At 45.5% G+C, this 24,665-nt stretch overlaps 1 pseudogene; it reads left to right on the top strand.

The window, feature by feature from the left end:
* Positions 1-4,275: 4,275 nt before the first annotated feature.
* LOC120065908 overlaps positions 4,276-24,665 on the top strand; it is a 102,714-nt pseudogene continuing 82,324 nt past the window's right edge.

Genomic DNA, 24,665 nt, shown 5'->3' with positions numbered 1-24,665 from the left:
CCTATTGCCCTCACTTGTGAAACATGCCCAAATTAAAATCGTATTTGTCACATGCGCTGAATACAATAGGTGTAGACCTTACAGTGAAATGCTTACAAGTCCTTAACCAACAATGCAGTTTTAAGAAACCCCCCCCAAAAAAGTAAGAGATAAGAATAACAAATGATTAAAGAGCAGCAGTAAATAACAATAGCGGGGCTATATACAGGGGGTACCTGTAACGATATTCGTCTTCGGATGAAGAGTAGTCATCGGACCAAAGCGCAGCTTGGTAATTGTTCATGTTATTTTTATTAGAACAGAAACACTAAACAAAATAAGAAAGAGTTAAACGAAAACGAAACAGTCCTGTAAGGTGCAGCAACACAAAACAACTACCCACAAAACCAACATGGAAAATGACAACCTAAATAGGCTCCCCAATCAGAGACAACGAGAAACAGCTGTCTCTGATTGGGAACCAATTCAGGCCACCATAAACCTACATCCCCATAGATAAAAAAAAAAAAACGAAACAATACAAAAACTAAACAAACCACCCTTGTCACACCCTGACCTAACCAAAAAATTAAGAAAACAAATATAACTAAAGTCAGGGCGTGACAGTTCCCCCCCCCCCCCCCCCCCCAAAGGTGTGGACTCCGGCCGCAAAACCTAAAGATATAGGGGAGGGTCTGGGTGGGCATCTATCCGCGGTGGCGGCTCTGGCGCGGGACGTGGACCCCGCTCCACCTTAGTCTTGGCCCACTTAGGTGGCGCCTCTGGAGCGGGGACCCTCGCCGCCGACCCCGGACTGGGGACCCTTGCAGTGGGCCCCGAACAGGAGGGCAACTCTGGCAGCACCGGACAGGAGGGAGACTCTGGCAGCTCCCGACAGGAGGGAGACTCTGGCAGCTCCCGACAGGAGGGAGACTCTGGCAGCTCCCGACAGGAGGGACACTCTGGCAGCTCCCGACAGGAGGGACACTCTGGCAGCTCCCGACAGGAGGGACACTCTGGCAGCTCCCGACAGGAGGGACACTCTGGCAGCTCCGGACAGGAGGGACACTCTGGCAGCTCCGGACAGGAGGGACACTCTGGCAGCTCCGGACAGGAGGGACACTCTGGCAGCTCCGGACAGGAGGGACACTCTGGCAGCTCCGGACAGGAGGGACACTCTGGCAGCTCCCGACAGGAGGGACACTCTGGCAGCTCCCGACAGGAGGGACACTCTGGCAGCTCCCGACAGGAGGGACACTCTGGCAGCTCCCGACAGGAGGGACACTCTGGCAGCTCCCGACAGGAGGGACACTCTGGCAGCTCCCGACAGGAGGGACACTCTGGCAGCTCCCGACAGGAGGGACACTCTGGCAGCTCCCGACAGGAGGGACACTCTGGCAGCTCCCGACAGGAGGGACACTCTGGCAGCTCCCGACAGGAGGGACACTCTGGCAGCTCCCGACAGGAGGGACACTCTGGCAGCTCCCGACAGGAGGGACACTCTGGCAGCTCCCGACAGGAGGGACACTCTGGCAGCTCCCGACAGGAGGGACACTCTGGCAGCTCCCGACAGGAGGGACACTCTGGCAGCTCCCGACAGGAGGGACACTCTGGCAGCTCCCGACAGGAGGGACACTCTGGCAGCTCCCGACAGGAGGGAGACTCTGGCAGCTCCCGACAGGAGGGAGACTCTGGCAGCTCCCGACAGGAGGGAGACTCTGGCAGCTCCCGACAGGAGGGAGACTCTGCTAGCTCCCGACAGGAGGGACACTCTGGCAGCTCCGGACAGGAGGGACACTCTGGCAGCTCCGGACAGGAGGGACACTCTGGCAGCTCCGGACAGGAGGGACACTCTGGCAGCTCCGGACAGGAGGGACACTCTGGCAGCTCCGGACAGGAGGGACACTCTGGCAGCTCCGGACAGGAGGGACACTCTGGCAGCTCCGGACAGGAGGGACACTCTGGCAGCTCCGGACAGGAGGGACACTCTGGCAGCTCCGGACAGGAGGGACACTCTGGCAGCTCCGGACAGGAGGGACACTCTGGCAGCTCCCGACAGGAGGGACACTCTGGCAGCTCCCGACAGGAGGGACACTCTGGCAGCTCCCGACAGGAGGGACACTCTGGCAGCTCCCGACAGGAGGGACACTCTGGCAGCTCCGGACAGGAGGGACACTCTGGCAGCTCCGGACAGGAGGGACACTCTGGCAGCTCCGGACAGGAGGGACACTCTGGCAGCTCCGGACAGGAGGGACACTCTGGCAGCTCCGGACAGGAGGGACACTCTGGCAGCTCCGGACAGGAGGGACACTCTGGCAGCTCCGGACAGGAGGGACACTCTGGCAGCTCCGGACAGGAGGGACACTCTGGCAGCTCCGGACAGGAGGGACACTCTGGCAGCTCCGGACAGGAGGGACACTCTGGCAGCTCCGGACAGGAGGGACACTCTGGCAGCTCCGGACAGGAGGGACACTCTGGCAGCTCCGGACAGGAGGGACACTCTGGCAGCTCCGGACAGGAGGGATACTCTGGCAGCTCCGGACAGGAGGGACACTCTGGCAGCTCCGGACAGGAGGGACACTCTGGCAGCTCCGGACAGGAGGGACACTCTGGCAGCTCCGGACAGGAGGGACACTCTGGCAGCTCCGGACTGGAGGACGTCACTGCAGGGTCCGGACTGGAGGAAGACTCTGGAGGGAGGAGACGCAGAGACAGCCTGGTGCGTGGGGCTGCCACAGGGCCCACCAGGCTGAGGAGACCTACAGGAGGCCTGGTGCGTAGAGGAGGCACCGGATAAACCGGGCTGTGGGGGAGCACTGGAGCTCTGGTGCGCAGCCTTGGCACCATTCCTCCAGGCTGAATGCCCACTTTAGCCCAGCCCCTCCAGAGTGCAGGCACAGGTCGAACCGGGCTGTGGGGGAGCACTGGAGCTTACCACTTGCACCTCTCCATTAGGCTCAATGCCCACTTTAGCCCGGCACGGGCGGAGCGCAGCCATAGGACGAACTGAACCCTCACAGCGCTCCGGAGACACAGTACGCAGAAACGGCGCAGGATACCCTGGGCCGAAACGGCGCACCGGAGACCAAACGCGCTGAGCTGGCACAATCCACCCTGGCTGGATGCCCACTCTCGCATGGCACTTGCGAGGGGCTGGCCTATAGCGCTCCAGGCTATGAGTGCGCACTGGCGATACCGTGCGCTTCACCTCATAACACGGTGCCTGACCAGTACCACGCTGCTTCCGGTAAGCACGGGGAGTTGGCTCAGGTCTATCGCCTGACTCCGCCAATACCCCCGTGTGCCCCCCCCCCCAAAAAAAAACATTTGGGGCTGCCTCTCGTGCCTGCTGCGCTGCATTGCCTCATATCGCCACCTCTCAGCTATAGCTGCCTCCAGCTCTTTTTTCAGGCGGCGATATTCCCCAGCCTGTCTCCAGGGTCCCTTACCGTCCAATATCTCCTCCCAAGTCCAGGCGTCCTGAACCCTCTGCTCCTTCTTACCACGCTGCTTGGTCCGTTGGTGGTGGGTAGTTCTGTAACGATATTCGTCTTCGGATGAAGAGTAGTCATCGGACCAAAGCCCAGCGTGGTAATTGTTCATGTTATTTTTATTAGAACAGAAACACTAAACAAAATAACAAAGAGAGTGAAATGAAACAAAACAGTCCTGTAAGGTGCAGCAACACAAAACAGAAAACAACTACCCACAAAACCAACATGGAAAATGGCAACCTAAATAGGCTCCCCAATCAGAGACAACGAGAAACAGCAGTCTCTGATTGGGAACCAATTCAGGCCACCATAAACCTACATACCCCTAGACCATACAAAATCCCCATAGATAAACAAAAACCCTAGACAAGAAAAACCTCTAGACAATACAAAAACTAAACAAACCACCCTTGTCACACCCTGACCTAACCAAAAAAATAAAGAAAACAAATATAACTAAAGTCAGGGAGTGACAGTACCGGTACAGAGTCAATGTGCAGAGGCACCGGTGTCGAGGTAATTGAGGTAATATGTACATGTAGGTAGAGTTATTAAAGTGACTATGCATAGATAATAACAGAGAGTAGCAGCAGCGTTCCAGATGGGGGAGGGGGGCAATGCAAATAGTATGGGTAGCCATTTGATTAGCTGTTCAGGAGTCTTATGGCTTGGGGGTAGAAGCTATTTAGGAGCCTCTTGGACCTGTGGGTCAATTAACCTTGTCGCGGAGTGGGCGCCCTGATTCTAGATTGTGAGCTAGGCAGGCTACTGCCTGGGAAGGTCTCCCACTCAGAAGTACGAGATGGGGGTGGGGGTAGGTTAACCTCAGGTCTCCCCACTGGAAGCCCGAGGTAGGGGGAGCGGGGGAATCTATCAAATAGCACACCTCTACTTTGTACAATGAAACTAGTAAAGTCAGTCACACTACAAAATTCTACCAAATGAACCACAATTCATTCATAATACTGTGAATATATAGTTCCACAGACATAGTGTTGCATTTTTTTCTGGTTTGTATGAAATCGGTAAGAATAATATAAAACCAGTCTGCACACCTCCAAGGTGTTTTGGTTTAGTCTTGACTCTTGGTTGAAAGCGTTGGGGGATGGGTAAGGAATTGATGCCCGAATACCAAATCAACACAAATTTGTTTCTATTTGTCTATGTTACTTCTTTTTTTGTCTTATTTTAGTATATATTTTTATATTTATATCGTTTTAATGTTATGATTATTTATTTGTGTTGTTCCAAATGTCTGAATAAAAATTATAGTTAGTGTCACGTTCCTGACCTGTTTTCTGTTGTTTTTGTATATGTTTAGTTGGTCAGGGCGTGGGTTGGGGTGGGCATTCTATGTGTTGTGTTTCTATGTTGGGTTTAATGTGTTGCCTGATATGGTTCTCAATTAGAGGCAGGTGTTTGACGTTTCCTCTGATTGAGAACCATATTTAAGGTAGGCTGTTCTCACTGTTTGTTTGTGGGTGATTGTCTTCCGTGTCTGTGTATGTCGCACCACACGGGACTGTTTCGTTTTCGTTCGTGTATGTAGTCTGTTCCTGTTCGTGCGTTCTTCGTGTTATTATGTAAGTTCGTTTGTTCAGGTCTGTTGACTTCGTTTATTGTTTTGTAGTTTGTTCAAGTGTTCATAGTGTTTCGTCTTGTGTTAATAAATCATTATGTCTACATACCTCGCTGCGTGTTGGTCCGATCCATGCTCCTCCTCGTCTGAGGAGGAGAACGACTTCGACGACCGTTACAGTTAGTGCAGAATGGGGCCTTCCTCTGACATGGCAGGAAGCTTGGCCCCGGTGATGTACTGGGCCGTACGCATTACCCTCTATAGTGCCTTGCGGTTGGAGGCCGAGTAGTGATGCAACCCGTCAGGATGATCTCAACAGTGCTGCTGTAAAACCTTTAGAGGATCTGAGGACCCATGTCAAATTTTTTCAGTCTCCTGAGGGGGAATAGGTTTTGTCGTGCCCTCTTCACAACTGTCTTGCTGTGCTTGGACCATGTTAGTTTGTTGGTGATGTGGACACCAAGGAACTTGAAGCTCTCAACCTGCTCAATCACTCCTGTCGATGAGAATGGGGGTGTGCTCGGTCCTCCCTTTCCTGTAGTCCACAATCATCTCCTTTGTCCTGATAATGTTGAGGGAGAGGTTGTTATCCTTGCACCACATGGTCAGGTCTATGACCTCCTCCCTCCAGGCTGTCTCATCGTCGTCGGTGATTAGGCCTACCACTGTTGTGTCATCAGCAAACTTAATGATGGCGTTGGAGTCGTGCCTGGCCATGCAGTCATGAGTGAACAGGAGGGGACTGAGCACGCACCCCTGAGGGGCCCCCGTATTGAGGATCAGCGTGGCAAATGTGTTGTTACCTACCCTTACCACCTGGGGGCGACACATCAGGAAGTCCAGGATCCAGTTGCAGAGGGAGGTGCTTAGTCCCAGGGTCCTTAGCTTAGTGATGAGCTTTGAGGGCACTATGGTGTTGAACGCTGAGCTGTAGTCAATGAATAGCATTCTCACATAGGTATTCCTTTTGTCCAGGTGGGAAAGGGCAGTGTGAAGTGCAATAGAGATTGCATCATCTGTGGATCTGTTGGTGCAGTATGCAAATTGGAGTGGGTCTAGGGTTTCTGGGATAATGGTGTTGATGTGAGCCATGACCAGCCTTTCAAAGCATTTCATGGCTACAGACGTGAGTGCTACGGGTCGGTAGTCATTTAGGGAGGATACCTTAGTGTTCTTGGGCACAGGGACTATGGTGGTCTGCTTGAAACATGTTGGCATTACAGCCTCAGACAGGGAGAGGTTGAAAATGTCAGAGAAGACACTTGCCAGTTGGTCAGCGCATGCTCGGAGTACACGTCCTGGTAATCCGTCTGGCCCTGCAGCCTTGTGAATGTTGACCTCTTTAAAGTTCTTACTCACATCTCCTGTGGAGAGCGTGATCACACAGTCATCCGGAACAGCTGATGCTCTCATGCATGTTTCAGTGTTGCTTGCCTCGTAGCGAGCAAGGAAGTAATTTAGCTCATCTGGTAGGCTCGTATCACTGGGCAGCTCTCGGCTGTGCTTCCCTTTGTAGTCTGTAATAGTTTGCAGGACCTGCAACATCCGACGAGTGTTGGAGCAGGTGTAGTACGATTCAATCTTAGTCCTGTATTGACGCCTTGCCTGTTTGATGGTTAGTCAGAGGGCATAGCGGGATTTCTTATAAGCTTCCGTGTTAGTGTCCCGCTCCTTGAATGCGGCAGATCTACCCTTTAGCTCAGTGCGAATGTTGCCTTTAATCCATGGGTTCTGGTTGAGGTATGTACGTACAGTCACTGTGAGGATGACGTCCTCGATGCACTTATTGATAAAGCCAGTGACTGATGTGGTGTACTCCTCAATGCCATCGGAAGAATCCCGGAACATATTCCAGTCTGTGCTAGCAAAACACTCTTGTAGTTTAGCATCTGCTTCATGTGATCACTTTTTTATAGACCAAGTCAATGGTGCCTCCTGCTTTAATTTTTTGCTTGTAAGCAGGAATCAGGAGGATATAATTATGTCACTACAGAGTCCCTTGCCACCAAGTGTTTGAATTATTCCACCATATGCATAGTTTGACACCTTTCATTGAATTATAGTTAGATGTACTCCAAATAGTCTTACACCTGAGAATGTGTTTTTCCTTGATGATGATTTGGCTATGTAAGCCTGGGTTTAGACAACTTTCTTTTGGTGTTGGGCCAAATATGTAAATAGGGTTGCATTTTTTTTCAAGCAAGTCATGCTATTTTTTACATTGTACTGGTAGGCTGGTCCTCTTGTTTTGCACATATGTTCACTTGTTGGGACAACCTGGTCTCAGAGCATTTTATATTATTCCGTATGTAAATCCGTACACACCATTTAGTATGATATGTAACAGTACTAAACATAACCTAAGACAAATGGTTACTTAAGGCAAAAACATAATTAGCGTGGATGGTTTGGTGACTCAAACGTCTAGTAACCCAAAGATTGCCAGTTCTAATCTCATCACGGAAAATTTTAGCAACTTTTCAACGACTTATTACTTTTTAGCTACTTTGCAAATACTTTGCTTTTTAGCTAACCCTTCCCTTAACCTTAACCCTTAACCCTAACCCATTAGCTAACCTTTCCCCTAACCTTAACCATTTAGCCTAACTCCTAAACTTAACCCTAACCCTAATCCGTAACCCTAACCCCTAGCCCAGCTAACGTTAGCAAGCTAGCTAACATTAGCCACCTAGCTAGAATTCGTATCGTCAAGTATCATACATTTCGCAAATTCGTAACATATTGTACGTTTTTTGCAAATTCGTAAAATATAATTTGATTTGTATTTCGTAACATATCATACGAAATGGGTAATGGACATCCACAAATTAATACAGTCTCAGATTTACGTACAGAATAATGCAAAATGCTCTGAGACCAGGCTGGATAGGAAGGGAACTGTCTAGTGGAGAAATAATTACATTATAATATAACCACTATATGAAAATATATTGATCCTAAAAATAATATACATTATAGGATTTTTATAAATGTATAGCAGGTTTAGAAAAGTAAACCAAATAATCAAAAGAATTCTGCTGTGGTGGACCGTTTTTCTGTGAAAAATTATGAAATGACATAACATCCTCAGCAGGTTACAGCCAATGATGTATATAAACCAAATGTGTAGGCAGGTAGCCTAGTGGTTGGAGCGCTGGGCCAGTAACCAAAAGGTTGCTAGATCGAATCACTGAGCTGACAAGGTAAAATGAGAGTTAACCCACTGTTCCTAGGCTGTCATTGTAAATAAGAATGTGTTCTTAACTGACTTACCTGGTTAAATTAAAAATATATATAAAAAATATTGGCTACAGAAGAAGACTACAATAGAAAACTTGTCCCTTGGAGAAGGACCTCTCCAAGGGACAACTTTGGCCTTTTTGTAATGAAGAGAGAATTACAACTAAAATATAGAATTATTGATAAATGTATCTGTCTAGGCACCTGGCTTAATTGATACTCTATAAACAAGTCCATGTAATGGCTTTGTGCTATACATTTATTCCATTTACAATCATGTATATTTTCATTTATCAATGATGTCAGGCATGAGTTTCTCACCGACGGAGGACGAAAACATGGCGTCCTCCTTACGCCTGGGTCGCTATTTGGCCTAACCTTTGCAAAGCTTAACAAAGTTTGCTGGACTTCACATTTGTTTCAGGACAATGTCCGGAACTTCTTTCAATCTCCATATTTATTTGGTAAGCGTTGACACTTCATTTATTTTGCTAGTTGCAGATGACAGCTCAGCACTGCTAGCCAACATTAGCAACAGTAGCTTAAGCTTTTTTTTTACTTCATGACCCCAGTTCTTAAAAAGACGTTTCAGTCGGAGGTCACTGCATCTATGAGATTATTTTTTGAAGTAACTAATATGGGTTTTATGTTTCATTGGATTTCCTGAACATTATCAGACACGCTATCGGTTTCCTCCCCCATCTTAGACATACTGTACATTACAGCTGAGCTGTCATGGTTGCGCTTATGTTAGTCATAACAAACAAGTCGTTTTTTATTAGTTTTGCTAGCTACAAGTATCCAGCTATATTTAGTGTTTGGGGGTATAGCTAGATAGCAACGCTTAAAGTTAGACTAAATAGTTTATCTTACTTAGCTAGGTGTTGGAGGTCAAAATGATTTGACCAACCTGAAAATCAAGTTGTTTTTTCTGTATGCCACTACGGTCAATCCAGGCAACATTAGCCCACTCCGTTTCTTGAAATTGACATGTTAGTGATACATTGACTTAAGGTTGATCTGGTCTCTCTATTCAAACCACTCATTCCACCTAGATCTTGTTAGATCAGAGGAGTCATGAGGCCAGCTTTTCAGAATGTTTAGCCCCCTTCCTCCTAATCCAGATAAAAAGTATCCTGTGTTGTGTTAAATTCTGCTTTTGGAGAAAAAAAAGAAACAGAACTGAACAAAATATGTTAATTATGCTCCAATGTCAATTGGGAGACATGTTAAGTGCACAGGAACCACATTTAATGGGGGAACATCCTTTTAAAAATAAAATCGGGACCTTGGTGATGCAGTACAGGAACGTTTGGATTGCTGTCGTCATTGCTCACACAGAAAGTTCCCCCTGCCCCAATGATTTGGCTATTCACAGAAGAATCCAGCAGAGGGCAGCATCATACCATACCGGAGACTTAGTCAAGGAAATCAAGTCTGTTTTGAATAAAATTGGAAAGATCTCAATTGCATACTCCTTGCGTCCTCTCTCCTCATCTCCTTCTAAAAACCCATTAGATGAGATGTCAGACCTCTGGTTTTCTCATTCAATGGGTTTTGAGAAGGAGATGAGGAGAGAGGACACGAGAAGTATGCATTTGAGATCTTCCTTAGGTCTTTCTCATTTGGTCTTTCCTGGAATCCTTGTGTCCTCGACAAACCAGAAGGTTAGCTTTCTGGCCTAGCACTTTTCATCTTTCTTTGAGTCCTTGTGTCTTCGCACTTCCTTTTCAAATCGCATTGGATGAGAAGATCCATGTTATCCAACGCACTTTGAGAAAGAGGAAGCGAGGAATCAAGGAAAGTTGTTGAGAAAGACACACTGGTCCTGGATGATTTGACATGCTAAGATGGATTCATTGTAGTCATACTTGGGAGTCAAAATTGGTCAAACTGTCCAAACAGATGGTTTGTTTCCTGGGGCAAAAAGGTCACCGGTACGGTGCCATGTGTTTGCAAATCTCCATGTTATGAATAGTTCAGTGCTGTATGTCTATGTTAGGGCATATTTCATGGCATTTTGAATTAAAATAAAATAGACCTGAATTCACATAGCCCACTGGATGGCCTACAGGTGTGGAGGCCTACTGGTTGCTAGGCTCAGCATGACTCAGTTTTCTCAATTCATTAAAAGTGAGCAGACTCAGGTTGGTGGTCAGAGCTGTGTGACCCAGAGCATCCTGGGATGTAATGGTGAGCATGATGGGGTCTTTGGCTTCAGCCGTGCATGTTGCCCTGAAAATGCCTAATGTAAAAAAAATGATTGCACAAAAATCCTGAGCTATATCAAATGTATTTATATAGCCCGTCTTACATCAGCTGATATCTCAGAGTGCTGTACAGAACCCAAGCCTAAAACCCCAAACAGCAAGCAATGCAGGTGTAGAAGCACGGTGGCTAGGAAAAACTCCCTAGAAATGCCAAAACCTAGGAAGAAACCTAGAGAGGAACCAGGCTATGAGGGGTGGCCAGTCCTCTTCTGGCTGTGCCGGGTGGAGATCATAACAGAACATGGCCAAAATGTTCAAATGTTCATAAATGACCAGCATGGTCAAGTAATAATAATCACAGTAGTTGTCGAGGGTGCAGCAAGTCAGCACCTCAGGAGTAAATGTCAGTTGGCTTTTCATAGCCGATCATTAAGAGTATCTCTACCGCTCCTGTGGTCTCTAGAGAGTTGAAAACAGCAGGTCTGGGACACGTAGCACGTCCGGTGAACAGGTCAGGGTTCCATAGCCGCAGGCAGAACAGTTGAAACTGGAGCAGCAGCACGGCCAGGTGGCCTGGGGACAGCAAGGAGTCATCATGCCAGGTAGTCCTGAGGCATGGTTCTAGGGCTCAGGTCCTCCGAGAGAGAGAAAGACAGAGAGAAAGACAGAGAGAAAGAGAGAATTAGAGAGAGCATACTTAAATTCACACAGGACACCGAATAAGACAGGAGAAGTACTCCAGATATAACAAACTGACCCTAGCCCCCCGACACATAAACTACTGCAGCATAAATACTGGAGGCTGAGACAGGAGGGGTCAGGAGACACTGTGGCCCCATCCGATGATACCCCCGGACAGGGCCAAACAGGAAGGATATAACCCCACCCACTTTGCCAAAGCACAGCCCCCACACCACTAGAGGGATATCTTCAACCACCAACTTACCATCCTGAGACAAGGCCGAGTATAGCCCACAAAGATCTCCGCCACGGCAAGGGGGGGCGCCAACCCAGACAGGAAGATCACGTCAGTGACTCAACCCACTCAAGTGACGCACCCCTCCTAGGGACGGCATGAAATTACTCCTTATGTCATTGAAACTATAAACTAGGGTCTGAAAATGTGGAGAGGATTACCAAAAATGTGCTTGGTAAAATGCTGAAATGGTATAACGGCAGATTTCCTCCTCTTCGTCTGAAGAGGAGGTGTAGCAGGGATCGGACCAAAACGCAACGTGGTTAGTGTTCATCATGTTTAATAATGAAAATCAACGTAAACACTGCAAACTACAAAAACAACAAATGTGAAAAACCGAAACAGTCCTATCTGGTGCATAGACACAAAGACAGAAGAAAACCACCCACAAACCCCAACACAAAACAGGCTACCTAAATATGGTTCCCAATCAGAGACAATGACTAACACCTGCCTCTGATTGAGAACCATATCAGGCCAAACATAGAAACGTGAAAACTAGACACACAACATAGAATGCCCACTCAGCTCACGTCCTGACCAACACTAAAACAAAGAAAACACAAAAGAACTATGGTCAGAACGTGACAAATGGGGATAATCTCACCTCTGATTGAATGCCTGATCAAAATTACCCCCAAAAAGAATATAACATAGGCTTAGCCAAATTTTATTTCATTTTATTTTTGTATTTTTTATTTCACCTTTATTTTACCAGGTAGGCCAGTTGAGAACAAGTTCTCATTTACAACTGCGACCTGGCTAAGATAAAGCAAAGCAGTGCGACAAAAACAACGACACAGAGTTACAAATGGGATAAACAAACGTACAGTCAATAACACAATAGAGAAAAAAAATCTGTATACAGTGTGTGCAAATTAAGTAAGGAGGTAAGGCAATAAATAGGCCAATAGTTGTGAAATAATTACAACTTCGCAATTTACACTGGAGTGATATGTGCAGATGAGGATGTGCAAGTACAAATACTGGTATGCAAAAGAGCAGAAAAAAAAAACAAATATGGGGATGAGGTAGGTAGTTGGTTGGATGGTCTATTTATAGACGGGCTGTGTACAGCTGCAGCGATCGGTAAGCTGCTCTGACAGCTGATGCTTAAAGTTAGTGAGGGAGACACAAGTCTCCAACTTCAGTGATTTTTGCAATTCGATCCATTCATTGGCAGCAGAGAACTGGAAGGAAAGGCGGCCAAAATAGGTGTTGGCTTTGGGGATGACCAGTGAAATATACCTGCTGGAGCGCGTGCTACGGGTGGGTATTGCTATGGTGACCAGTGAGCTGAGATAAGGAGGAACTATACCGAGCAAAGTCTTATAGATTACCTGGAGCCAGTGGGTTTGGCAACGAATATGTAGGAAGACAAAATGGGTGGCACTGTGATAGACTGCTTCCAATTTGCTGCATAGAGTGTTGGAGGCTAATTTGTAAATGACATTGCCGAAGTCAAGAATCGGTAGGATAATCAGTTTTACTAGGGTAAGTTTGGCAGGATGAGTGAAGGAGGCTTTGTTGAGAAATAGGAAGCCGATTCTAGATTTAACTTTGGATTGGAGATGCTTAATGTGAGTCTGGAAGGAGAGTTTACAGTCTAGCCAGACACCTAGGTATTTATAGTTGTCCACATATTCTAAGTCAGAACCGTCCAGAGTAGTGATGCTAGTCAGGCAGGCGGATGCGGACAGCGATCGGTTGAAGAGCATGCATTTAGTTTTACTAGCATTTAAGATCAGTTGGAGGCCACGGAAAGAGTGTTGTATGGCATTGAAGCTCGTTTGGAGGTTAGTTAAGACAGTGTCCAAAGAAGGGCCAGATGTATACCGAATGGTGTCGTCTGCGTAGAGGTGGATCAAAGAATCACCCGCAGCATGAGCGACATCATTGATATATACAGAGAAAAGAGTCAGACCGAGAATTGAACCCTGTGGCACCCCCATAGACACTTCCAGAGGTCCAGACAACAGGCCCTCCGATTTGACACACTGAACTCTATCTGAGAAGTAGTTAGTGAACCAGGCGAGGCAGTCATTAGAGAAACCAAGGCTGTTGAGTCTGCCGATAAGAATACGGTGATTGACAGAGTCGAAAGCCTTGGGGGGGGGGGGGCTTGGGCCAGTTGCTGCGTGGGGTGCAGAGCTGTTGGCCGGGGTTGGGGTAGCCAGATGGAAAGCATGGCCAGCCGTAGAGAAATGCTTATTGAATTTCTCGATTATCGTGGATTCATCAGTGGTGACAGTGTTTCCTAGTCTCAGTGCAGTGGGCAGCTGGGAGGAGGTACTCATATTCTCCATGGACTTTACAGTGTCCCAAAACTTTTTGGAATTAGTGCTGCAGGATGCAATTTTCTGTTTGAAAAAGCTGAATGTTGAAATTAAAACATGAAAACAGAAAACAAAATGAAAATAGAAACCAGACAAACTCTAATCAAGTGGTGACCTTTCTGCTGTTTGTCTTTACAATCAATGACCAACAATCTGTGGATCTGATTATAGTAATAGGGCTTATATAAGGCTGGAGGAAAAAATATACTCTATGAAAATAATTTCAGTCAATGATGGGGGGTGGGGCAGGGCAATGTCTTACAGACAGGCCTCGGGCTGAAAGATCCTGATGTAGCAGGCTCTCCCGTTCTAGTTCGCTCACACTAACCCCCCCCTCAACATTGACAACACAGATGCACAGCACACACTCAATTGCACATTGGGTTCCACTGCCTGTTCGGATTCAGAGAGCCAGGCTTATGAATGGGGGGTTTCAGCGGGCATGCTTCCAGGGCATTGCTGTGCAGTGATGTGCTCATCCAGACCTCAGTTCCTTACACATGACATGCAGAGCAGAAGGAGACCGTCGTACTTTAACGGCAAAATAAACACATGGACAACCACACGAGCGACAGAACATACGATACAAGGTTCCCTCTTTTCTTCCACAGCTTTGGCCCACCTCCTTGTATCATTTGGGTCTTGCAGGACATTTCAAATAGACTAGTGCTATCTTCAGGTCTGTTTTCCACCATTGTCATCCTCAGTGAGCATAACATTGTAATACTTAAAACTGTAAGCTCCTAGGATTACAGGGGCAAGGACGTGATTTAGATTGGAATTATTTTTCTTCATGCATTTCTCCTCTAACATTTTGTTCCTATTCTTTCTCCATAGACCATCAGAATATACTGAGTGTACAAAACATTAAGAACAGCCTGGAATTGAACCAGGGTCTGTAGTGACACCTCTGGCACTGAGATACAGTGCCTTAGACCGCTGCATCACTCAGGAGCTCCATGAATCAGATTGTTCTGAAATAATTTCTGTAGTTAGAAACAGACAATATTAGCATTGAAATGTTATTTGATCTCTGAGAATTAGTCACCTGACTAGTTGATGAATGCTGGGTTCCACATAAAAAGGGCAACAAATAAGTTATTATGGCTGCTGGATCATTTAGCTCTGATAATGGAGGAGAGGAGGGAATGTTTTCCAGGCGTAGCAGTACCACACTGATTTGCCATCAACATCCTCTCTCTTGTTAGGATGTAATAGGAGGCTTTTCCCATCGATCTGACAGCGAAGGAAAAACTTTCATCCCACTGTTCTGAGGGACAAATATGTGGCTGATGAGAGGCAAGTAATCTGTCCGTCTTTGGCAAAACCATTAATATTCAGTCCAATAAAATGGTCAAAAGCCACCTACAGACCCCACGCCAATCACACCCACTGTACAGTATCAGTTCTCTATGTCTGACAAGTAGTAGGGAGATGCATCTTTATCATATGTAATGTATTCCTTGTGAATCTGATGATGTTAAATTAGCCATTTAATAAGTCAATTTCATAATTTACCACTAGCTCACTAGATGTCACTGTTCCTGCAACAACATTTTTGTCATTTAACAGACACTCTTATCCAGCGTGATTTACAGGGGAAATTAGGATTAAGTGTCTTACTGACGTGCACATCAGCTCTGGGATTTGAACCATTAACCTTTTGGTTACGGGCCCACTGCTCTTAACCACTAGCCTACCACCTGTTATATAGTTCACTGGTCTTTTCTGTTTTACCATTGAACACTATTAGAGACCATAACATTTGAAACCATTAGAACTGCTGTAGCCTAATGGTTTGGTTGTTCACCAGGAATGGTCTAACTAATCCAGACCTTTTTTGAAGGGAATAAAGCACACACAGATGGTCTGTTTCCTGGACACAGATTATAATTCTAACAGAATGATGAACGACATTGCTTTCATGGAGGACTGGCTTGATTGTGAAGATGACCACACTATTTATTTTCATCATGAGCAAAAGCTATTGGTTTCCTGTTGTGATCTTTTTAATAAGCTCAGGAGACCAGCAAAATGGATAAAAGGTTGTGGCGGTAGCAGGAACAGCAGCATCTAGTGGGTAAAACCTGGGACTTTCACACTAATTTATGGTAAATATTGTAAGCAACTTCAATTTACAACATTAACAATGTCTACACTGTATTTATGATCAATTTGATATTTTAATGGACAAAATATTAGCTTTCTTTCATAAACAAGGACATTTCTAAGTGACCCCCAAAAGTCGTTTATTTTTGGTATCTGCACTTTACTACTTTTATTTTTGACTACTTTTACTTCACTACATTCCTCCAGAAATAATGTACTTTTTGCTCCATACATTTTCCCTGACACCCAAAAGTACTTGTTACATTTTGAATGCTTAGCAGGACAGGAAAATGGTCCAATTCACACACTTATCAAGATAATATACTGGTCATCCCTACAGCCTCTGATCTGGCAGACTCACTAAACACAAATACATTACTTGTAAATGATTACTTGTCTGAGTTTTGGAGTATGCACCTGGCTGTCCGTAAATGGTGCCATCTGGTTTGCTTAATATAAATTATTTGAAATTATTTATACTTTTACTTTTGATCCTTAAGTACATTTTATCAATTACATTTATTTTGATACTTAAGTATATATAAAATCAAATACTTTTAGACTTTTACTCAAGTAGTATTTTACTGGGTGACTTTCACTTTTACTTGAGTTATTTTCCATTAACGTGTCTTTTACTTTTACGTAAGTATGACAATTGGGTACTTTTTCCACCACTGGGCGAGAGTGATGGTTCCAGAGTGTTAATCATTGACCCTGTGACATCATGTCCTTCTACACAGCAGTCAGACCCCAGGCAGGCAGAAGAAGGAAGGCAGCTGATGGCTGCTGCCAGCTAATTGGCACAGTGAAACATGGCCGTTGTCTATTCGTCAGGTAGCAACGCTGTTCCCCCTCGCTGCCATAGACACACAGCCATTCATTAGAGACAGGCAGCCCATACCCCACTCCTATTGATCGCTTTACATTGGTGTAGCCTCTGTGTTGCCATGTGGCTGCTCTAACACTGGAAGGGAATGCATCTCGTGGTATAGAGAGAATATTTATCAGCTTTTTATAAAGACTTATGGGTATATGTTTCTAGAGAATGTAGGTGTAACCGATGTGAAATGGCTAGCTAGTTAGGGGGGTGCGCGCCAATAGCGTTTCAATCGGTAACGTCACTCGCTCTGAGACCTTGAAGTAGCTGTTCCCCTTGCTCTGTGGAGCGATGGGTAACGATGCTTCGAGGGTGGCTGTTGTTGATGTGTGCAGAGGGTCCCTGGTTCGGGGCGAGGAGAGGGACGGAAGCTATACTGTTATATAGGTTACACCATTGCTCTCTATACATAGTGGTGTAATATTAATGCCGACATTTGGGTTTGTCAGAGGTGGTATAAAAATAATCAGATGTAGGCTTTTGGAAATAAAATATGTTCCCAGATGGAACGACCTTGTAGAGCACAGCAATTGTTTTTTCATTGCTGTGTGACGTGAGTGTAGGAGCATGTTTATTTCAAGTGGAGTAGAAACCCTTTTCTGCAGCCCTGTGATTTACGGCTGCAACTCTAACCAAGGCCACCTGTCAGTAGCAATGAGGACTTAGTTAGAAACCTAAACAGAAACCCTATCCCATCCTCTTGTATTGTAAGTGTCCAGTTTGTGTCACCATTTAGCCTAAGTCTATTGCTATTCCAGTCGGGGAGAGGTTAAAGGGGTTGACTGTTTAAACTTTAATATTGTACATCACCGGCTAACTCCTAGGGTCACCTGGTGTTCAAACCACACACACAAATCCAATTTCGTTCTCCCGGCTCTCTTTAGCTTCTGAGGTCAATACTCACTCCCACCCCCGCCCACTGCTTCTCTCCTTTCCTCTTCCCTTCACTTCCTCTCTCCCATCCTCCCACTAACCTCTCTCCCTCACTCCCACCATTTTCCCTTTCTCTCTTCCTAAATGTTGAGGTGATCTTTTACTAAGCAGGCTATTTGAGCTGAAGTTGATGTTTCCCTGTATGGATGTGTACCTTCTCTCTCCCTGTGTTATTGTCCTGCCCTGAGGTGACCTTTTATACTCTAGGATCGCCTGTTGAAAATAGAGACTGACTCAATGTGCCTCATACCCCATAGGCCACAACCTCATCTGCCTTCTCTGACCTTTCTTCACTTAACTTTTTTAAATGGCAATTCCAATCTGATACTCAGATTTTCCACTTTAGAATGTATGCCAAACAAAAGCCAATGCTTGATAAGTTAAATAAACCATACAACTATATGCACAAAGGTGACTTTTTACAATTTACACAGATAATTCTACAAAAATGTTTTTTACTTGAACAACAGTGCAGATGCCAAGTTCTGTAACATAATTACAGTTTGTGCTGTTTTTTCATGTCGTTGCAATGTAATTATTATTTAAAAAATGTACCTTTATTTAACTAAGTAAGTCAGATAAGAACAAATTCTTATTTACAATGAGGGCCAATTGTGTGCCGCCCGGTTGTGATTCAGCTGGCTTCAAAACAGTTGTGATGCGTCTAGCACTGAGATTCAGTGCCGTAGACCACTGCGCCACTCTGGAGCCCTCTTTGGTTTTAGTTTGACATACATTTTAAAATGGAAAATCGGAGTCTCTGCTTCATTCTGTTACCATGGAATTGCCCAAAAGATATTGAATCATCCCTTTCAGGTTGTGGATTTGATTCACCAGCCCTGTAGGAGACATGAGGTGATATTGGGGAAATCATCCACCAGAACCCATCTTCCCTTCTTCTCTTCCTGTACAACCAGTACTGCTGCTGTCCCCCACTCTTTCTCCTGTGTGTCTGTAGGTGTGATGTGCATAATATGGTTGTGGTGGAGGGAAGCAGAGTTTCATAATTGCAGTCTTCTTTCATTGCTAAGCAGATGTTAATGCCTTCCAGAGATGTAGCCTGCTATCAAACATTCCAGCGATCTCGCCTGGTCTTTCATAACAACATACAGGAACTCAAGTCCTTCTGTTCACCTGACTTAGAATTCCTCACAATCAAATGTCGACCCAATATCTACCAAGGGAATTCTCTTTCGATTATAATCACAGCCGTATATATTCCCCCCCAAGCAGACACATCGATGGCCCTGAACGAACTTTATTTGACTCTATGTAAACTGGAAACCATATATCCTGAGGCTGCATTCATTGTAGCTGGGGATTTTAACAAGGCTAATCTGAAAACAAGACTCCCTAAATTCTATCAGCATATTGATTGCGCAACCAGGGCTGGTAAAACCCTGGATCATTGTTATTCTAACTTCCGCAATGCATATAAGGCCCTCCCCCGCCCTCCCTTCGGAAAAGCTGACCACGACTCCATTTTGTTGCTTCCAGCCTACAGACAGAAACTAAAACAAGAAGCTCCCGCGCTCAGGTCTGTTCAACGCTGGTCCGACCAATCTGATTCCACGCTTCAAGACTGCTTCGATCACGTGGATTGGGATATGTTCCGCATTGCGTCCAACAACAACATTGACGAATACGCTGATTCGGTGAGCGAGTTCATTAGGAAGTGCATCTGCGATGTCGTACCCACAGCAACTATTAAAACATTCCCAAACCAGAAACCGTGGATTGAGGGCAGCATTCGCGCGAAACTGAAAGCATGAACCACTGCTTTTAACAAGGGCAAGGTGACCGGAAACATGACTGAATTCAAACAGTGTAGCTATTCCCTCCGCAAGGCAATCAAACAAGCTAAGCGTCAGTATAGAGACAAAGTAGAGTTGCAATGTGGCAGGGTCTACAGTCAATCACGGACTACAAAAAGAAAACAAGCCCCGTCGCGGACCAGGATGTCTTGCTCCCAGACAGACTAAATAACTTATTTGCTCGCTTTGAGGACAATACAGTGCCACTGACACAGCCCGCTACCAAAACCTGCGGACTCTCCTTCACTGCAGTCAACGTGAGTAAAACATTTAAACGTGTTAACCCTCGCAACGCTGCAGGCCCAGACGGCATCCCCGGCCGCGTCCTCAGAGCATGCGCAGACCAGCTGGCTGGTGTGTTTACGGACATATTCAATCAATCCTTATCCCAGTCTGCTGTTCCCACATGCTTCAAGAGGGCCACCATTGTTCCTGTTCCCAAGAAAGCTAAGGTAACTGAGCTAAACGACTACCGCCCCGTAGCACTCACTTCCGTCATCATGAAGTGCTTTGAGAGACTAGTCAAGGACCATATCACCTCCACCCTACCTGACACCCTAGACCCACTCCAATTTGCTTACCGCCCCAATAGGTCCACAGACGACGCAATCGCAACCACACTGCACACTGCCCTAACCCATCTGGACAAGAGGAATACCTATGTGAGAATGCTGTTCATCTACTACAGCTCAGCATTTAACACTATAGTACCCTCCAAACTCGTCATCAAGCTCGAGACCCTGGGTCTCGACCCCGCCCTGTGCAACTGGGTACTGGACTTCCTGACAGGCCGCCCCCAGGAGGTGAGGGTAGGTAACAACATCTCCACCCCGCTGATCCTCAACACTGGGGCCCCACAAGGGTGCGTTCTGAGCCCTCTCCTGTACTCCCTGTTCACCCAAGACTGCGTGGCCATGCACGCCTCCAACTCAATCATCAAGTTTGCGGACGACACTACAGTGGTAGGCTTGATTACCAACAACGACGAGACGGCCTACAGGGAGGAGGTGAGGGCCCTTGGAGTGTGGTGTCAGGAAAATAACCTCACACTCAACGTCAACAAAACAAAGGAGATGATTGTGGACTTCAGGAAACAGCAGAGGGAGCACCCCCCTATCCACATCGACGGGACAGTAGAGGAGAGGGTAGTACGTTTTAAGTTCCTCGGTGTACACATCACGGACAAACTGAATTGGTCCACCCACACAGACAGCGTTGTGAAGAAGGCGCAGCAGCCTTCTTCACAAGAAATTCGGCTTGTCACCAAAATCACTCACAAACTTCTACAGATGCACAATCGAGAGCATCCTGTCGGGCTGTATCACCGCCTGGTACGGCAACTGCTCCGCCCACAACCGTAATGCTCTCCAGAGGGTAGTGAGGTCTGCACAACGCATCACTGGGGGCAAACTACCTGCCCTCCAGGACACATACACCACCCGATGTCACAGGAAGGCCATAAAGATCATCAAGGACAACAACCACCCGAGCCACTGCCTGTTCACCCCGCTATCATCCAGAAGGCGAGGTCAGTACAGGTGCATCAAAGCAGGGACCGAGAGACTGAAAAACAGCTTCTATCTCAAGGCCATCAGACTGTTAAACAGCCACCACTAACATTGAGTGGCTGCTGCCAACATACTGACTCAACTCTAGCCCACTTTAATAATGGAAATTTATGGAATTTGATTAAAAAAATGTATCACTAGCCACTTTAACTTCTAGTTCCTCCCAAACCCGGATCCGGGAGCACCCCCACCAGTAAAAAAGCTGACTAGGATAGCCTAGCATAGCGTCACAAGTAAATACTAGCATCTAAATATCATTAAATCACAAGTCCAAGACACCAGATGAAAGATACACTTCTTGTGAATCTAGCCACCATTTCTGATTTTTAAAATGTTTTACAGGGAAGACACAATATGTAAATCTATTAGCTAACCACGTTAGCAAAAGACACAATTTTTCTTACTCCACCATTTTTTCACTCCATCAGTAGCTATCACCAATTCGACCAAATAAAGATATAAATAGCCACTAACCAAGAAAAAACTTCATCAGATGACAGTCTGATAACATATTTATTGTATAGCATATGTTTTGTTAGAAAAATGTGCATATTTCAGGTATAAATCATAGTTTACCATTGCAGCCACCATCACAACTCGACTAGAATAACTACAGAGAGCAACGTGTATTACCTAATTACTCATCATAAAACATTTCTTAAAAATACACAGCGTACAGCAATTGAAAGACACAGATCTTGTGAATCCAGACAATATTTCAGATTTTCTAAGTGTTTTACAGCGAAAACACAATATATCGTTATATTAGCATACCACATGTGCTAACATCACCCCAGCATTGATTCAAGGCAAAAAGAGCGATAACGTTATCACCACCAAAATATATTAATTTTTTCACTAACCTTCTCAGAATTCTTCAGATGACAGTCCTGTAACATCATATTACACAAGGCATATAGAGTTTGTTCGAAAATGTGCATATTTAGCGGCACAAATCGTGCTTATACAATGAGAAAAGTTGCCAAGCTGCCCAGAAAAATGTCGGGCGCCATCTTGGAGAGTCACCTAGTCTAATCAATAAATAATCATAAACTTGACTAAAAAATACAGGGTGGACAGCAATTGAAAGACAAATTAGTTCTTAACCCTTTCATGCGTGAGTTCCAAATATCTCTAACGGTCGCCCCAGCGTGAGTTGTTTTATGCACGTGATGTTAGAACGTTCTCTCCAATTCCAGAATGTGATTGTTATGTAACAGTACATTTAATCTGCGCTGCCCTCAAACCAAAGCACGCCTTTGCCTGTTTTATTTGTCAATTTTAAATTATTTTCTAAACAGTTTTTTATTTTATAATAACAGTTTGAAATGAGGTGTGTTCCGCCTCATTCATTCACATAAAAGTAGTCATTTTTACTTTTGCGGACCAATTAATTTTTTTGACATTTCTGACCCGGACAAAATTCCCCAAACACTTCTCAATTGTTTGTGCAGTTCAAGTCTGCAGACATTTACTCATCTGCCGTCCTGCATACACGTGTTCATATTTTCCACCTGTCGCCTGCATCGCAATCAAAGTTGTTTTCGTTACCAATAATAACTTTGGAAATGAGTGCGTTTCTATCAAAGTGCCTTATTACGTTATAATAGTTTCTGCATGTCGTGTTATGTCGTTTCTACTGTAGCATCATGTTTTTGTGTATATTCCTTATAACCGCGGACACGCGATGTAACGTTACTCATTTCATAACATGTATGGTGTTATACTCAATGCTTAGGTATCTAGCTACAGTCTTATTAGCTCTGGAAAACAATGCTAATTGCGTCACGGATGTATTAGCATGTGTTGTATGTTGAAGCTACCCTGGCCTTTTGACTCCCAAGTGGCACAGCGTCTCAGTGCTAGAGGCGTCACTACAGACACCGATCTTCAAATCCAGACTGCGTTTCTATCAAAGTAAGTGCCTAATTACGTTATAATAGTTTCTGTGTCGTGTTTTACCGTTTCTACTGTAGCTCACTGTGTGTATAGAGCATAATATATTTGTGTATATTCCTTATAACCGCGGACACGCTAGGTAACGTTACTCATGTTACTCACCTTTTATGGTGTTATATTCAATCGTGCTTATGTAGCTAGTTACATTATTCTATTAGCTCTGTAAAACAATGCTAAATGCGTCAGAAGTATTGGCATGTTGTATTTTGACGCTACCCTGGAAAAATATCTTATACCACTTGGTCGTTTTCTGAGTTCATTCCACAAAGCTGTTTATCATGTCGGCCTTATCCACTGCCCCCATTTTGAGGTAATAGTCAAGCACGCAGTCTGGTTTGATGTTTCTCTGTCTGGTTTGTTTCTCTCTCCCGTCAGGTGGTTCACCTTCCCTGTGGCCGACCTGGTTGCTGTATGGACAGTGGAGAGGACATGGACGTCTCGTTTGTCATGGCACTTTACTGCCAGCTGTTGACATCTCTTGTTTTGTATAACGGGTCATTTAGGATGGCAGTAGCGTTGATGATGAAATGCAGTCATAGCAGCAGAACTAGAAAGCAGTCTTGGGAAAAGAGGGTGGCAAAGAAGGGAGTTGCAAACATAGGATCTCTGCTCCAGTATTCTCTTAGGGAGTTCTTCTTTACTGTCACCAGGAATGTATACATTTCACTAATTGTGGTTGTCCCCCCACTCCTGGTGTAACAGTATAACTTTACGTCCGTCCCCTCGCCCATACCCGGGCGCGAACCAGGGACCCTCTGCACACATCAACAACAGTCACCCACGAAGCATCGTTACCCATCGCTCCACAAAAGCCGCGGCCCTTGCTGAGCAAGGGGAACCACTACTTCAAGGTTTCAGAGCAAGTGACGTAACTGATTGAAACGCTATTAGCGCGTACCCGCTAACTAGCTAGCCATTTCACATCCGTTACACTGGCTCTCTCTTACCCTGTAGCTCCAAGGCATAGCGATTGGTCTCTACTATGTCTCCCACCAGCTCCTCTGTCAGACTGGAACTCATCAACACAATCAGCAGGGCCAGGAGGGGTGAAATGGCTGGCAGCCTTCTAGCTACCACAGAACTCCTGTACTTCATCCACTGTCAGTCTGCCACCATCACCACCAGCATCTTCTAATGGAACTGGGACTTTGTCAGTGGACAAGGGGTCCTCAGATTCAGGGTTCTCAATGGCTACAAGGTTGGGGGGCAGCTCCTCACTGTCAGAATCTGATTCCTGACTTTCATACTCAGACTCAAAATCTCCAGAATTTCCACATTTGTGAGTTGTCTCCTTTTGAAAGTTATTGCTAATGCTACAGCTTAGCTCACTATCTACATACATAAACAACAACACTGAATGGTTTAGAGTGAGAGGGTACGTGGTTGACTGCCGGCACGCGCCACTTGTCTCAATAAATCACTATCAGAAAATGTTTTGTGTGGCAATTATTTGTGTATTTACTGTTTTATTCACATGTTTTCAATTCTATGTGACAAATCATGCATTCCGATTCTTGCACAGATTGTAAAGGGCACATATTATGTGTGTAAAATGCTTTTTTGAAGGTTGTACTGATTATGATGAGCTAAG

The sequence above is a fragment of the Salvelinus namaycush genome, chromosome 21, assembly GCF_016432855.1.
Source record: "Salvelinus namaycush isolate Seneca chromosome 21, SaNama_1.0, whole genome shotgun sequence".
Classification (NCBI taxonomy): domain Eukaryota; kingdom Metazoa; phylum Chordata; class Actinopteri; order Salmoniformes; family Salmonidae; genus Salvelinus; species Salvelinus namaycush.
Note: the sequence above shows the minus strand (reverse complement) of the source record. Positions and strands in the feature narration are given on the sequence as shown.